At 49.7% G+C, this 13930-nt stretch overlaps 1 long non-coding RNA gene across 1 annotated transcript; it reads right to left on the bottom strand.

The window, feature by feature from the left end:
* Positions 1-3199: 3199 nt before the first annotated feature.
* On the bottom strand, positions 3200-9531 carry LOC142068908 (uncharacterized). Its single transcript, XR_012664800.1, has 3 exons — positions 9026-9531; positions 4945-5094; positions 3200-3989 (listed from the first exon to the last, which is right to left on the bottom strand). It is a non-coding gene; the product is annotated as an uncharacterized LOC142068908 (long non-coding RNA).
* Positions 9532-13930: the final 4399 nt, after the last annotated feature.

Genomic DNA, 13930 nt, shown 5'->3' with positions numbered 1-13930 from the left:
TTTCCTGGACATGTCCAGCTTTTGGGGTTTTAAATCGCCCTCCGGGAGGAATTTGTAAAACTCTCCAAAGGGCCGGGATTTCCCTCCCAATGCAGCACTCTGGGGGCAGGGGGTGGGGAGCTGCGCGCTCTGCGGGGGAGCGCGGCACTGTGTCTGGCTCCGCACCCCAAACACACTGCTCTGAGCAGCAGGGTAAGGGGGCCGGGGGGCTGGAGAAGGGCATGGGGTCCCAAGGGGCAGTCAGGGGACAGGGAGCAGGAGGTGTTGGATGGGTCAGGGGTTCTGGGGGGAGCCTGTCAGGGGGTGGGCATATGGAGAGGGGTCGGGGATACAAAACAATGAGCAGGAGGGTTAGATGGGTCGGGGGTTCTGCGGGGGCAGTCAGGGGACAGGGAGTGGTTGGATAGGTGTGGGAGACCTAGGGGTCTGTCAGGGGGCAGGGGTGCGGATAGGGGGCGGGGCAGTCAGGGGACAGGTAGGGGGTGGAGTTCTAGGGGGCAGTTAGGGTGGGGGGGTCTAAGGAGGGGGCAGTTGGAGACAGGGAGAAGGAAGGCTTAGATAGAGGGCGGGGTCCTGGGGGGGGGCGATCAGGGGACAAGGAGCTGCGGGGGTTGGATGGGTTGGCAGTTCTGTGGGGGCAGTCAGGGGGCAGGAAGTGGGAGGGAGTAGATAGGGGGCAGGGCTACAACTCCCCCCACCCCCCGGAGTGTCCTCTTTTTTGAAAGTTCAAATATGGTAACCCTGCCCTATGGGCCAAGCCTCCACTCCTGAGAGTTCAGGCGAACCTCCCCCTGTTCTCAGGGAGTCTTTGGCTTTGGCGGCTGGGCCTGCCTGCCGAGACAGAGGACTCAGTGTTTCCATCAGGCTGCTCAGTTGCAAATGCAGCCACCCAAAGGCGTGAAGAATGGAAGCGAAAGAGCAAAGCTGGACCCTCTGCTGAGCTCCTGCAATCAAGTGAGCCCAGCCTGGGAGAGAGGAGGGAAAGCTCCAAGGTGTCTGCAGGAATCCAGGGAAGGAGAAATAAATAGTTCATGATGAATCCTACGGGCTTTGTCTTGTGTGGTGAAGGGTTTAAAATGGGTCTAGTTACTATCACATTAAACTTGACAATGGCTGTGTCTGATTGAAGGGCAGGTCTGGAAAGGTCAGAGGTCACTTGAGGAGCTTCAAGTCTCCGATTCTGTCCCTATTGCCTGTTTTGACCAGCTGAGCTCACCCCAACACATCCCTCAGGTGTTTGCAGTGATGAGCTCTTTCCCCCTTTTTCTGGATGAGCCGCCGACATGGGGACAGGATACATGTGGCCAAGGAAATGGAGAGGCGTGGGGGTCTCTTGCAGAGGCATGCAGAGAACTTGCAGAGTTGCCTGTTAATGCAGCTCCTACAGGGGAGCACAGTAGGGTACTGTGCACTCAGGGGCACCATTTCAAATTTTGGTGGTGGCTGGGAGGATAATTTCACCATGATTCAAAGGGCTACTTTGGCACCTGAAAACTCTAGTGTTTTGGCAGATAACTTAGCAAAGAGCTGACAGGAACACTTGCCAGACTGCTTTCTGGGGAAGACAGCTTTAAGAATGGATCCAGGAAATGGTTCTGCATCTCTGAGCTGTTTGGACACTTTCAGGGAACATTTCCGATGCAAGACAGAGATCCCCAAAGTTATCCTGGGAAACCCTGAGAGACTTATGGAAAACTAGCAGATACCTCATCTCTGCTGTCACTTTGCACTGATAAACTTGGACTGTCCGAACCTGTTCATGTATTTTACCTGCTTTCACCTCTCAATAACTTTCACAAATAAAAGAAAGAAAATTAAATAAATGACGTAGTTACACTGATATAGGGCTGTAGCGCAAACCCGACCTCAGAGTTGTCCCATTGAAATGGAAGTATTCACAGCAGTAATTAAAGTGAAACATGCACGTAAGTGTTTCCAGGGCCAAGATTAAGGCCACAGCTTATGAGAGGAGCAGACGCAAGAAGAGAAGAGCTGTGCAAAAACTGAAATACCACTTGGAACGTGGCCCAAACAATGCATCATGAAAAATAAACTCATCTTGTTATACAGTAATAGAGCTGGTTCAAAACGATTTTACACTGACAATGCAACCTTTGAACTAAAAATGCCACTTTGGATTACATTGATCATTTGAAAAGAGTTCCCTTTTTAAAAAAAACATTTTGGATTTCCCTGCCCACTTGAGAGAGAACGTGGAGGTTTTCCCACCAAAACTAAACAAAACTTTGATCATTAAAAACATTTGCAAATAAGTTTGAAGAATATGGGGCGGGGGGGAATTGGTTTCTTCTTTAATTTTCATGACCCTCCCCACCCCTGCTATTTTTGACCAGTTCTAATTATGAATAAATGTCTGTCTGTCCATGAATGATAAATATGTCTGCTACTGAAACATTTACAAACAATGGCTCTCATCAGGAGCACTGAGGTCACATTACGCAGAAAAACACCCAGGCCTGCAGGGTTCACATTCTCAAAGACATGAACCGCCCCAGGACGGGAATGTAACACACAACACAGCGTGACTGGCCCGTTTTGTTGTTGCTGGCAAATTGTGCTTTTTTGAGGTGGGGGGGGGGGAGTTATATTTGAAAGGAGTTCTTCATCCTCTCCCACTCTCATCCAGGGGTGCTGGAACAGGGGAGACCAGGGCCCACCAGTTTTTCCTGGCCATAAGTGTGAGCGACTGGATGAGGGGGGAGAGAAGGGAGCGGGAGGGGGGCGGTGTTTTGGGGGCAAGGGGCAGTGTGAAGTGGGAGCTCAGGGAGAAAGGTGGCATGAGGGTGGGCCTCGGAAAGGGAAGTTTTGAGGGGGCCGGACTTCGAGGAGAAGGGGTGGCACAGGGGCTGGGCCACAGTTTGGGTGCCAGCAGCCCTCCGACACTTTTAGGAAGCTTTTGCCCATCTTGCCCTCATCTCAAATAAATTTGTTACAGTAAGAAAACTTTGAGCAACAAGGAGACTCAGAGACCCACAATATAACCACTAAAATCCCCACCCCAAGAGCTGGGCAAACAGAATTTTTTGGTCGCTGACAATTCCAAAAAAAGAGATGGAAAAAAACTGGTTTCAGGTTGAAAAAAACTAATTATTTTCCAAATTTTTGATGAACCAAAAAGCTTTAAAAAACAAACAAAAAAAAAAAACACAGGAACATTTCAAGGGTTGTAACTTTTTGAATTTTTAAAATAAAACTGAAGGACATTTTTTAACAAAAAATTGTTTCAAACTGAAAAATAAAAATGGATTGTTTGGAAAGTGTCTAAACTAAATGCTTCGACTTTTTAAGAACTCGGGGGAGGGTCTGGACGTGAACAATTCAGCAGACCGGATATGAATTCGCAAACTGCTGAATCTAAAATAGGTTTAGATGAAAAGTTTCGCCTAGTCTAGTCCCCACCGTTGAGGGGCATCGTAAGAGGGATCAGCTCTTCTAGCTGGTTCCCCAGCCCAAGTCTGTCTCCATTTAATGGGTCCCTCCCCCCACTCCGGTTTAGGGTTGCCAATTTTAATTGGACATATTCCTGAAGATTTTATCACATGACAATTAATCTTTAATTACTGCAGACTCCCGGTCACCCCGGAGGATTGGCAATGCTACTCCAGTTTCCTGGGCCACACCCGTGTCCCCACCAAATGGATCCCTTCCTCTGGGTTCCTGGGTCAAGCGTCTGTCCTCCATGAGCAGGTCTCCTTCCTCATTCTCCAGGGCTGGGTCTCGATTCCTGTTTCTGGTTCCCTGGGCCTGGTCCCCATCCCTGTCACGCACTGCGGGGAGCTCAGATTCCTGTGAATCCTGCGGACTTCCAGGCTGCTGGGAGGGATGAGTCAGCAGCTTCCTGAAGACGAGTCATGAGTAGGCAAACACTTTCCCGCTACCTTTCCAAAACCCACATTCGTATAGTGAGACTAGCACCCCCACCACTGCCACCACTCCACGCCCCAGGAGACGATTCCAGGATGCTGGCTCTGAAACAAAAGAGAGAGAGAAAGGCCCCATGACTAAGGGAGTCCGTTAAATCATCCCACTGCTGCCATGAGGCTCCCAGAAGATGAAGACGAGATGCTCCTGCCCGCCCCCTCCCTTCACAGCTGAGTCTCCCACCCAGTGGAATTCTCCAAGGAACTTCGCACTCCAAGAGACAGAGGTGCCTGAAGTGGCCATTAGCCTCTTAAGTCCCTTTGGGTATCCAGCCCCAATCAGGACAAGTCCTCAGCTCCCTGCAGCTCTTCCGTTACCCAGGTCGAACGGTGCAGGTTTCCTCTCACCCATCAGACTTCGTTTTTAAAGGAAAGCTGAGATGCAGGAGATCAAGGTGGCGCTTCCAATGAACAAGTACCAGGTCACCCACCCCATGGGATTCAGCCTCGTATGGTCCTTGCTCCAGATCCCCAACTCTGTGGGTCTCAAGCAGGGGTACATGTATGCCTGGGGCACACAGAGCTCTTCCGAGGAGTAGGTCAACTCATCTAGATATTGGCCTAGTTTTACAACGGGCTACATAAAAAGCACTAGTGAAGTCAGTGCAAACTAAAATTTCAGACAGACACTGACTTGTTTATACTGTTCTGTACGCCACACACGGACATGCAAGTACAATACTTATTTCCAATGGGTTTATTTTATAATTATTTGGTACAAATGAGAGTCAGCAATTTTTCAGCAATAGTGGCTGTGGCAACATTTGTATTTTCATGTCGGATTTTCTAAGCAAGTCGTTTTTAAGTCAGGAGAAACTTGGGGTACGCAAGACAAATCAGACTCCTGAAAGGGGTGCAGTGGTCTGGAAAGGTTGAGAGCCACTGCCCTAACTCACTCACAGCCTGGGACGTCTTCTCGACTGACGCTCCGCAGGGAAGTTAGAGATGAAGGACAACACCAGAGCCCAGCTTCCCATTACGGGGAGGGGGAGGAAAGACTCACCCCTGGGCCTTTCCTTTTTACAGGGACCCACAGTGACACGGACTCTTTCTCACTCTGCAGCTTCTCAGGCTCTGCTGATGGGAACAACTGCGGGTGGATAAAAGGCAGCCAGGTTCTGTCTGAGACGTGTGCCGCGGAGCTCAAATGGATCTGCCAGAAAGAAGCGGCCCTGATATAAACAGTGCAACTGAGGATCCACATTTGTGTAGCTGTAATGTGAAGTACCCCCTGTTTAGTCTCCTGGGTAGGGCCCTACCAAATTCACCCATCCAGTTTGGTAAATGTCATGGTCATGAGATTTTTAAAAGTCCTTTAAATTTCACAGTTTTAGCTATTTCAATCTGAAATATCACCCTGTTGTAACTGTGTGGATCCCATCCCAGAAGAGGGTCATGGGGGGGTCTCAGGGCTATTGGGGGAGGGGTGTCACGGTATTGTGACCCTGACTTCGGCACTGATCCTGGCAGTGGTGCTACCTTCAGAGCTGGGCTCCCGGCCAGCAGCCACAGAGCTTTCTGCTGCTGGGGGAGGTTCCTGGCGGTGGCTCTGATCTGGCCCTGGGAGCAGTCCATGCAGGGGACGAGGTCCAGTTCCTCCCCAGCCCAGCCCGAACTTGCAGCTAGAGCCTGGCACACGGTAGGAGCCACTGCCCGGGACGCTCCCAGCCCTGCCCCTCCCCCGTTCCAGGGTCCAGCACTCAGAGGTTAAAAGGGCCTGGAGCTGGCGGGTGGCGGGGTTCCCTCCTGACCACCGCGCTCGGGGCAGTTGCCTGCATCACCCACCCATAAGGTTGCCCCCCCCCCCCCAGCAGCTGCTGCTCTCTGGCCGACCAGCTCTGAAGGCAGCGTAGACGTAAGGGGGGCAGTACTGGGACATATTCCCCCCCCTTCCCCCCCCAGCCAGATTTCACAGTCTGTGATGCATTTTTCATGGTCATGAATTTGGTAAAGCCCTACTCACGGGGCGGGACTGGGGCTTTAGGCAGAGCAGAACTCTGGGCGGGGCTGGGACTCAGGTGCCCCACGCAGTCACAGTTCCTCTCCTCGGTCCTCCTCACTGGGCTGGGGCCTTGGGGTGTAATTTTTAACTGCCCCAAACCTGCAGTAAGTTAATACCCTGCAATGCTTCCCAGGGTACCCAGGGCTGGGAGGCACCTCGCCACCACCTGCCCTTTGCCTGAGGGAGCCTTCTCTGTGCCTGCCAGGGGTCAGCTCCCCAACTCCACTGGCCACATGCACTCGCTGCTGGGCCTGCCGTCACTGCAGGGTAGCAATAGGCCCACTCTGCCCTCAAGCCCTCTGAGCATCTGTCTGGAGCGTCCAGTCCCTGGTCCCCTGGGCACTGGCAGGATTCACAGATTCACTATTTCCAAAGGAACAGTAACATCCTCGGCCCCAGCTTACCAGGTCCAGCTCAGATCACTGCTCCACTTAACACACAGCACTGTCCTAGGCTCACAGTGAAATCACACCTCAGTTCAACAAAGCCAAGAGTCGAGTGAAAGTGTTGGAAACAAATGGTTACATATAACAAAGTCACAACATACGTTCTAGAGCCGCGACCGAACTAACAAGGTATTCTCCTGTCTAACCAAGTACAGCTCACCCGAAATCCTTGCAGCACTTCACAGCCAGGCAGGCTCGGACCCTTCTTTCATGAGACATGCATACTGTCAGTTTGTCTCCAAGGGGAAGGATCCAGTATGTCTCTGCACATGGAGAGAGATCAGACCGATCCTTTGTCTTTATGCTTAAACACGACAGATGGGCACACACACAGCCCCCTGCTGTAAGTTTCTTCCTGTAGATTTCCCTTTTTTGTGGATTTTGCACTCTAATTTTGCACCTGGCTCAGTGCGCAAAGAGACATCCTACGGCAGGCTCACAATACACAGATGGCCAGACAGGGAGGGAACCTCAGTTGCCTCCCGTCTGAAAGGAGCATCTGGGGTACATCACCTCCCGTGACCTGCCTTAACTCCAGGACCTTAAAGGCATCATTGTCAGTCTCGAGACACAGCTCCTTATATAGTATCTGTACAGAGGTCTTGCTCCGATTTTGGTGACCACTGGGCTACTGGCCCTTGATACAGACCTCACATGCCCCCTTTGGTGAACTATTCTGTAGACCACTGGTTCTCAACCAGGGGTACATGTACTCCTGGCGATATGCAGAGGTCTTCTAGGGGATACATCAACTCATCCAGATATTTACCTAGTTTTAAAACAGGCTACACAAAAAGCACGAGCGAAGTCAGTAGAAACTAAAATTTCAGATAGTGACTTGTTTACACTGCTCTATATCCTATACACTGAAATGGAAGTACAATATTTATATTTCCATTGATTTATTTTATTATATGGTAACAATGAGAACGTCAGCCATTTTTCAGTAATAAAGACATGATTCAGAGTAGCAGCTGTGTTAGTCTGTATTCGCAAAAAGAAAAGGAGGACTTGTGGCACTTTAGAGACTAACCAAATATTATTTGAACATAAGCTTTTGTGGGCTACAGCTCACTTCATAGGATGCATAAAAGTGGAAAATGCAGTGAGGATATTTTTATACACACAGATCATGAAAAAATGGGGGTTTATCACTTCAAAAGGTTTTCTCTGCTCCCACCCCCCACCTCTGTTCCTCAGACGTTCTTGTTAAACCCTGGATTTGTGCTGGAAATGGCCCACCTTGATTATCATACACAATGTAAGGAGAGTGATCACTTTAGATAAGCTATCGCCAGCAGGAGAGTGGGGTTGGGGGAGAGAAAACCTTTTGAAGTGATAAACACCCATTTTTTCATGATCTATGTGTATAAAAACATCCTCACTGCATTTTCCACTTTTATGCATCCGATGAAGTGAGCTGTAGCCTATGAAAGCTTATGCTCAAATAAATTGGTTAGTCTCTAAGGTGCCAAAAGTCCTCCTTTTCTTTTCTCAGTAATAATGTCTGTAATGCTTCTGTATTTTTTATGTCTGATTTTGTAAGAGAGTAGTTTTTAACTGGAATTTCACTTTTTAAGTAAGGTGACAAATCAGACTCCTGAAAGAGGTACAGTCATCTGGAAAGGTTTAAAATGACTGATGTAAAGATCAGACCCAGCAGATTCCTGTAAAACCTTCTGTGCTGCCTGCCACTTGGCACCAAGGGGTCCCTGGGTCACATACGTCTTTCCCCCAAACTCCATCTCTGGGCAGGCTCAGCTCCTCTCTCCTGCAAGGAGGGAACTGGAGCCAAGGCCGTGCAATAGCGCTGTCTGCAGTGTCCTGAGAGAGTGGCGTACTGAGAGAGAAGTACTATAGTACTTCTCCTATTTAAACAGAAGGGCAGGGGAAATATTTAGATTTTTATATAAATGCTCGCAGCAAATAACTTCGTGGCTAATAACACAGTAAAAGCATCCTGACTGGTTAACAATGAAATCAGTGTTTTAATATCATGTGCTACAAAGAGCGGCAGGAGACACATTAAAGAGTCACTTGCAGCTCGTGAGCCGCAGTCTGTGTATCACTGGTCCATTATAAACTCTGTCCTTTAGGGCTAACCCAGGCTAAGCAGCTGGGGAACTCTTGCTTATGCCTAGAAAACCCTGCCCCCCAGCATCAACGAGCTAGATTCAGTTCCTTCTTGTATCCCACCTCCTCCCTTGTGCTCTGAGCTGCTGGAGATCAGCACTTCACACTCCTAAATGCCTCAATTCACTCTCCTGTCTGGTGATTTACACAGTCACAGAGGCTCCCAAAACAAACGCTCCAATATTACCTTACAATGTGGGATACAGAGGTCAGAAGAAATGAGATTAATGCTGCAGCAGCTCACAAGCATTCAATAAAGGCTGAACGCAGTCTTATAATGCTAATACCTATTTTAACACACAGGTGAGCCAGCCTGATCTGTGCGGGAATGTCAGGGCAGCGAAAGCTGAGGCTGGTGCCTTGGCTCAGTTCGGCAGAGCTCCTGGTGCAGCTGAGGAGGGGTAGGAAAGGCTGGATTTGAGCCGTTCCACTGGCGGAAAAAGAGACGGCGCGGGGGGGCGGGTGGGGGGACAAGATGTGCAAATAGCATCTCTGGGTTTCACCTGAGTCCACAGTGCTCTGCCCAGTGATGCGCAGAGCATTGCCCGATATCCCGGAATTGCTCAGATGTGATGGTCACAAGAAATCACAGTCCGGCTTTTCCAGGGCTAGATTCCATAATACTCTTGTTACCAGCCTCCGTCCACGGCAGCCTCCTGTGCCTGTGTAAATGCATCGGGTTTGGTGCAGATCCAGGGTCTCTCACTGGTGCATCGCAAGCTGCTGACCGCACTCAGATCGTTCAGATACGCGCAGTCTCCTCCTCCTCTTATCACAAACCTGCAAGACAGAAGCCAGGGAGCTGGTGTCAGGTAGGAGTTGGACATTTCCCATCAGTCACAGGCAGGGAGAGACGCTCTCGCACAGTGCAGGGAGCTGCTGCACTCACAGCCCCTCACGATTCCCCTTCCTGCACCTGCCACAGGCCCCAGCTAGAAAGGGGGCAGTGGGGCAGCAAGGCCAGGAAAGGTTCGAAGATCAACTGACCTCCATGGAGCATTTATGCCAGGTGGGTATTAACCCAGTTCCTACTCTCTCCCCCGCTCCCCCCCACCCCGGCCCAGCTGGGTCTGGATGGGCCCCTGCAGGCCCAACCCACCCAAACTGCCCTGGGCGCAGGTTCCAGGTGACTCTCAGCGTGGCGAGGAGCAGCAGTAACGCCACACAGAAGAGCTGGGTCCAGGGCTCCCTGGACAGTTTACATCAGCTCTCAGGCCAGAGGCCTGTCAGGACAGGCTGTATTGCAGGGGGCGGCTGGAGTGAAATGCCAGCAGCACAAACCCAGCAGCCATGGGGTGACCCCAGCCACTCACACAGAGCTTCCTGTCAGAGCTGGAGGCCAGCGCTTCCCACCTGGGAACAGGGTGGGATCCAGGCCCACAGGCAAATCCTCCCCCATGGTCCCATCCTGGCTACTCACAGCTGTCATGTGCTGGGCTGGGAGGAGGTCCAGCACTATTCTTTGGGCAGGCCGGGATCTCCCTGCCCTCAGGCCACCAGCCTCTGGCTCGGGGTGAGATCTGTCCCAGAGAAGGGAGAACCCAGCTCACAGCCACCTGAGCAGATGGCTGTGGGTGGCTCCCCCACCAGCATCACCCCAGACGAGCTCTCTGAGGAGATGGCAATGATGCACCCAGAGCCTTCTGCTGGGGCGGGCGCCCACAGGGTGGCAGATTTCAGGGTTAACGCCCCACTGAGATGCCTGTTTACCCAGTTCCGGTAAATTGGCGTCACATTAGCTATCCTCCAGTCATCGGGTACAGAAGCGGATTTAAATGATAGGTTACAGACTACAGTGAGTAGTCCTGCAATTTCACATTTGAGTTCCTGGTCCTGGTGACTTGTTACTGTTTAGTTTCTCAATTTGTTCCAAAACCTCCTCTAATGACACCTCCATCTGGGACAGTTCCTCAGATTTGTCACCTAAAAAGGACGGCTCAGCTTTGGGAATCTCCCTCACACGCTCAGCCACGAAGACTGCTGCAAAGAATTCATTTAGTTTCTCTGCAAGGGCATGGTGCCAGCTGCAGTGTGGACAGACCCCAAACAGGCCGGCTAACAGACGGGCTCATGATGCAATCACAAAGACAGACTGCTGCCGACACCAGGGCATCCTTGCTGGAATATGTGAAAATATCTGGCTGGGATCAAACAACAGGTCATCAACTGATTTGTTTTCTAAGCCTCCTCTGGGCACATTTTCCAGCTTCCCATCAATCGCAAAGGGCTCTTTTAAAAATACGATTCAGCTGTAAGTACATAAGACTGGCAACACTGGGTCAGACCAATGGTCCATCTAGCCCAGTGTCCTGTCCTCCGATACTGGCCAGCAATAGGTGCTTCCGAGGGAATGAACAGAACAGAGTCAGTATCGAGTGATCCATCCCATTCATACCCAGCTTCTGGCAGTCAGATGTTTATGGACACTCAGAGCATGGGCACAGGGGAGGGATAGCTCAGTGGTTTGAGCCTTGGCCTGCTAAACCCAGGGTTGTGAGTTCAATCCTTGAGGGGGCCATTTAGGGATTGGGGCAAAAATTTGGGGATTGGTCCTGCTTTGAGCAGGAGGTTGGACTAGATGACCTCCTGAGGTCCCTTCCAACCCTGATATTCTATTCTATGATTTGTGGTTTCTCGTTCCCTGCTCAGCAGCCCAACCCCCTGCCAGAGGCGGTGCCATGATGATAAAACCCCCTTAAACGCCATCAGCCCCTCCACCCCCCAGGGCTTCAGAGACCTGATCTGTGACGGACCCCACCCACCGGGCACCACCCACCTGTGACAGGCACCCAGCTGGGGTTGACAGGAGGAAAAAACCCTCCCTCCCCACACATACCTCCTGCAATCAAGAGCAAGTCGAGAATCCTAACAGGAGTGGGGAGTTGGTGTGCGGGGGGAGAGAAACAGGATGGACTGAATAAAATCAAGGCAATTAAATCACCAAGTCCAACACCACAATTGAAATGATCAATTTTAATCAACTTTTCCATTTATACTTCAGTAATTTTCTAAGGCCAAGTGCCCACTCAGTGGGCGATAGAACCATTAAAACTTCATGTCCAAAACTTCCCCCACTGGGGGGGAGGGGGGGAAAATTGTGCGAGTGGCCCTTTCCTTCCCCCTTTTTCATTGGGAACACAGGCAGGGGGAAGATTCCCATGGCAGCTGGGGTTAAGTCCCAAGTGTTCTGCCTTTGTTTCCCAAGTGATAGTCCCAGTGGATAGTCCAGTGGAAAAGGTCTCAGAGTGAATCTCAATTTTCCCTGGCAGAGCATTCTTCTGCAGAGTCCAGCCCCATCACTACATGCTCACAGAAATACCAAGTCCCCCGTCTCCAGACAGACAGAACACACACTAGCCTGCTGGCTCATATGAGGACACCCACCTCACTTTAGTGTAACGCACTGACAGGATTTGATAGCATCACCAAAAATAAGTTTATTAAGAAAGAACAGAGATTTAAATTGTGCTAAACATGGACAATAGAGAAGAAAATTGCTACAAATAAAACAAAATAAAGCATGCTTTATAGTGGCTGGAACTGAACAAGTCACAAACAAGGCTTCAGGCAATTTCTCTCCAAAAAGCTGTACTTAGAGTCCTCAACCCATGTGGCTGGGGGATCCACCTTTCACAAGAGCATGGGCCTCTTTGTCCCTTAAGTGTTGAACAATGAAGCTGTCACCTTTTCTCTATTTTAAAGTACAGAAAACATTCAAAATCTATTCTTTGAAAACTAACCAAGGTAAAGTTCCTCTGCCCTGCTGCTGCGTCTTTAGGCTACGGGCGCCAAGACCCTTCTTTGTCCTCTGGTCACTTTGCTTTTCTGATTGGCTTGATCACTTTGTTTACCTTTAGATGTGAATGTACTTTTATTAGCCTTTGCTTGTAATCAGGTGATGTTATTTTCTCATCCACCTGTTAGCTTGATCCAGGCAGGCAGGTAAATCCACCTTCCTTTGTCTGGGGCAGGCTTGTTTATCAACTACCTCCACAACAACATATTTCCAGCACACACAAAACTCTTCATACAGAACATGTACATTCAGCAAGCAATGACCAGCATGTCACCAGTTTTTATAAAGCACCTTAGAAGACAATGTTTGGATAAACATTTGACAACAGTGCGTTGGGTGTGGTGAATTTGTCAGACCTGCTAGGATTTACTGTGACATGACATAGTGTGCAACATGACTCACAGATTGGGCATCCCGACTTGAACGTAGGGGGTGGGGGCAAAGAGGGGAGCTGAGCAAGTGCCCATGTACTCACAGACTGCACCACGAGGCAGCCAGATGAGGAGGCAGATTGAGGTTCCACCACCTTCTTCCCTCCAGCATTTCCTACCTTTGGGAGTTGTGGCCCTGGGCACCAGCACTGAAAGCAGGGAGCCAGGCAGGTCTTAGGAAAGGCCAACCCCCAGGCAGATGGCCTGGAGATGGACTGGGACTGAGGATCCAGAGTGGGGGAGAGTCTCCACTGAAGAAGCACTAAGGAGCAGCAGCTTGAGTAGGAGCCATCCTGTTGTCTGATCCCAGCTTCTGGCGGTCAGAGATTTAAGGACACCAAGAGCATGGGGTTGAGTCCCTGACCAACTTGGTTCATAGCCAATGATGGACCTGTCCTCCATGAACTTGTCTAATTCTTATTATTTGAACCAATTATGCTTTTGGCCTTAACAATCTCCCCTGGCAATGACTTCCAAAGATTGACTGTGCAGTGTGTGAAAGAAGTATTTCCTTATGTTAGTTTTAAACCTGCTGCCTATTAATTTCACTGGGTAACGCCTGGTTTGTTTGTTAGATTAAGGGGTAAATAACCCTTCCTTAGTAATTTTCTCCATACAAGTCATAGTTTTATAGACCTCTATCATATCTCCCCTCAGTTGTCTCTTTTCTAAAATGAACAGTCCCAGTCTTATGGAAGCTGTTCCATACCCCTAATTATTTTGGTTTCCCCTTCTCTGTATTCGTTCCAATTCTTTTCTTTTTCTTGTCTTTTTTTTTTTTTTTTGAGATGACGGTGACCAGAACTGCATGCAGTATTCAAGGTTTGGGCATACCATTGATTTATATAGTGGAATTATCTATCCCTTTCCTAATGGTGCCTAATATTCTGTTAAATTTTGTGACTTGCACTACACTTTGAGCAGAAATTTTCAGAGAACTAGCCACAAGGACTCCAAGATCTCTTTCTTGAGTGGTAACAGCTAATTTAGATCCCATTGTTTTGAATATTTTTTGTATTTTTGTATGTTTTCCCCAAAACCACCTCTATTGACCCCTCAATCTGGGACAGGTCCTCAGATTTGTCATGTAAAAAGAATGGCTGATGTGTGGGAATCTCCCACACCTTTGCAGTGTTGACCTGAATTTTATGGGCTAATGTGTTTACCGCTCAGCACTGATC

The sequence above is a fragment of the Caretta caretta genome, chromosome 14 (genome assembly GCF_965140235.1).
Source record: "Caretta caretta isolate rCarCar2 chromosome 14, rCarCar1.hap1, whole genome shotgun sequence".
Lineage (NCBI taxonomy): Eukaryota > Metazoa > Chordata > Testudines > Cheloniidae > Caretta > Caretta caretta.
Note: the sequence above shows the minus strand (reverse complement) of the source record. Positions and strands in the feature narration are given on the sequence as shown.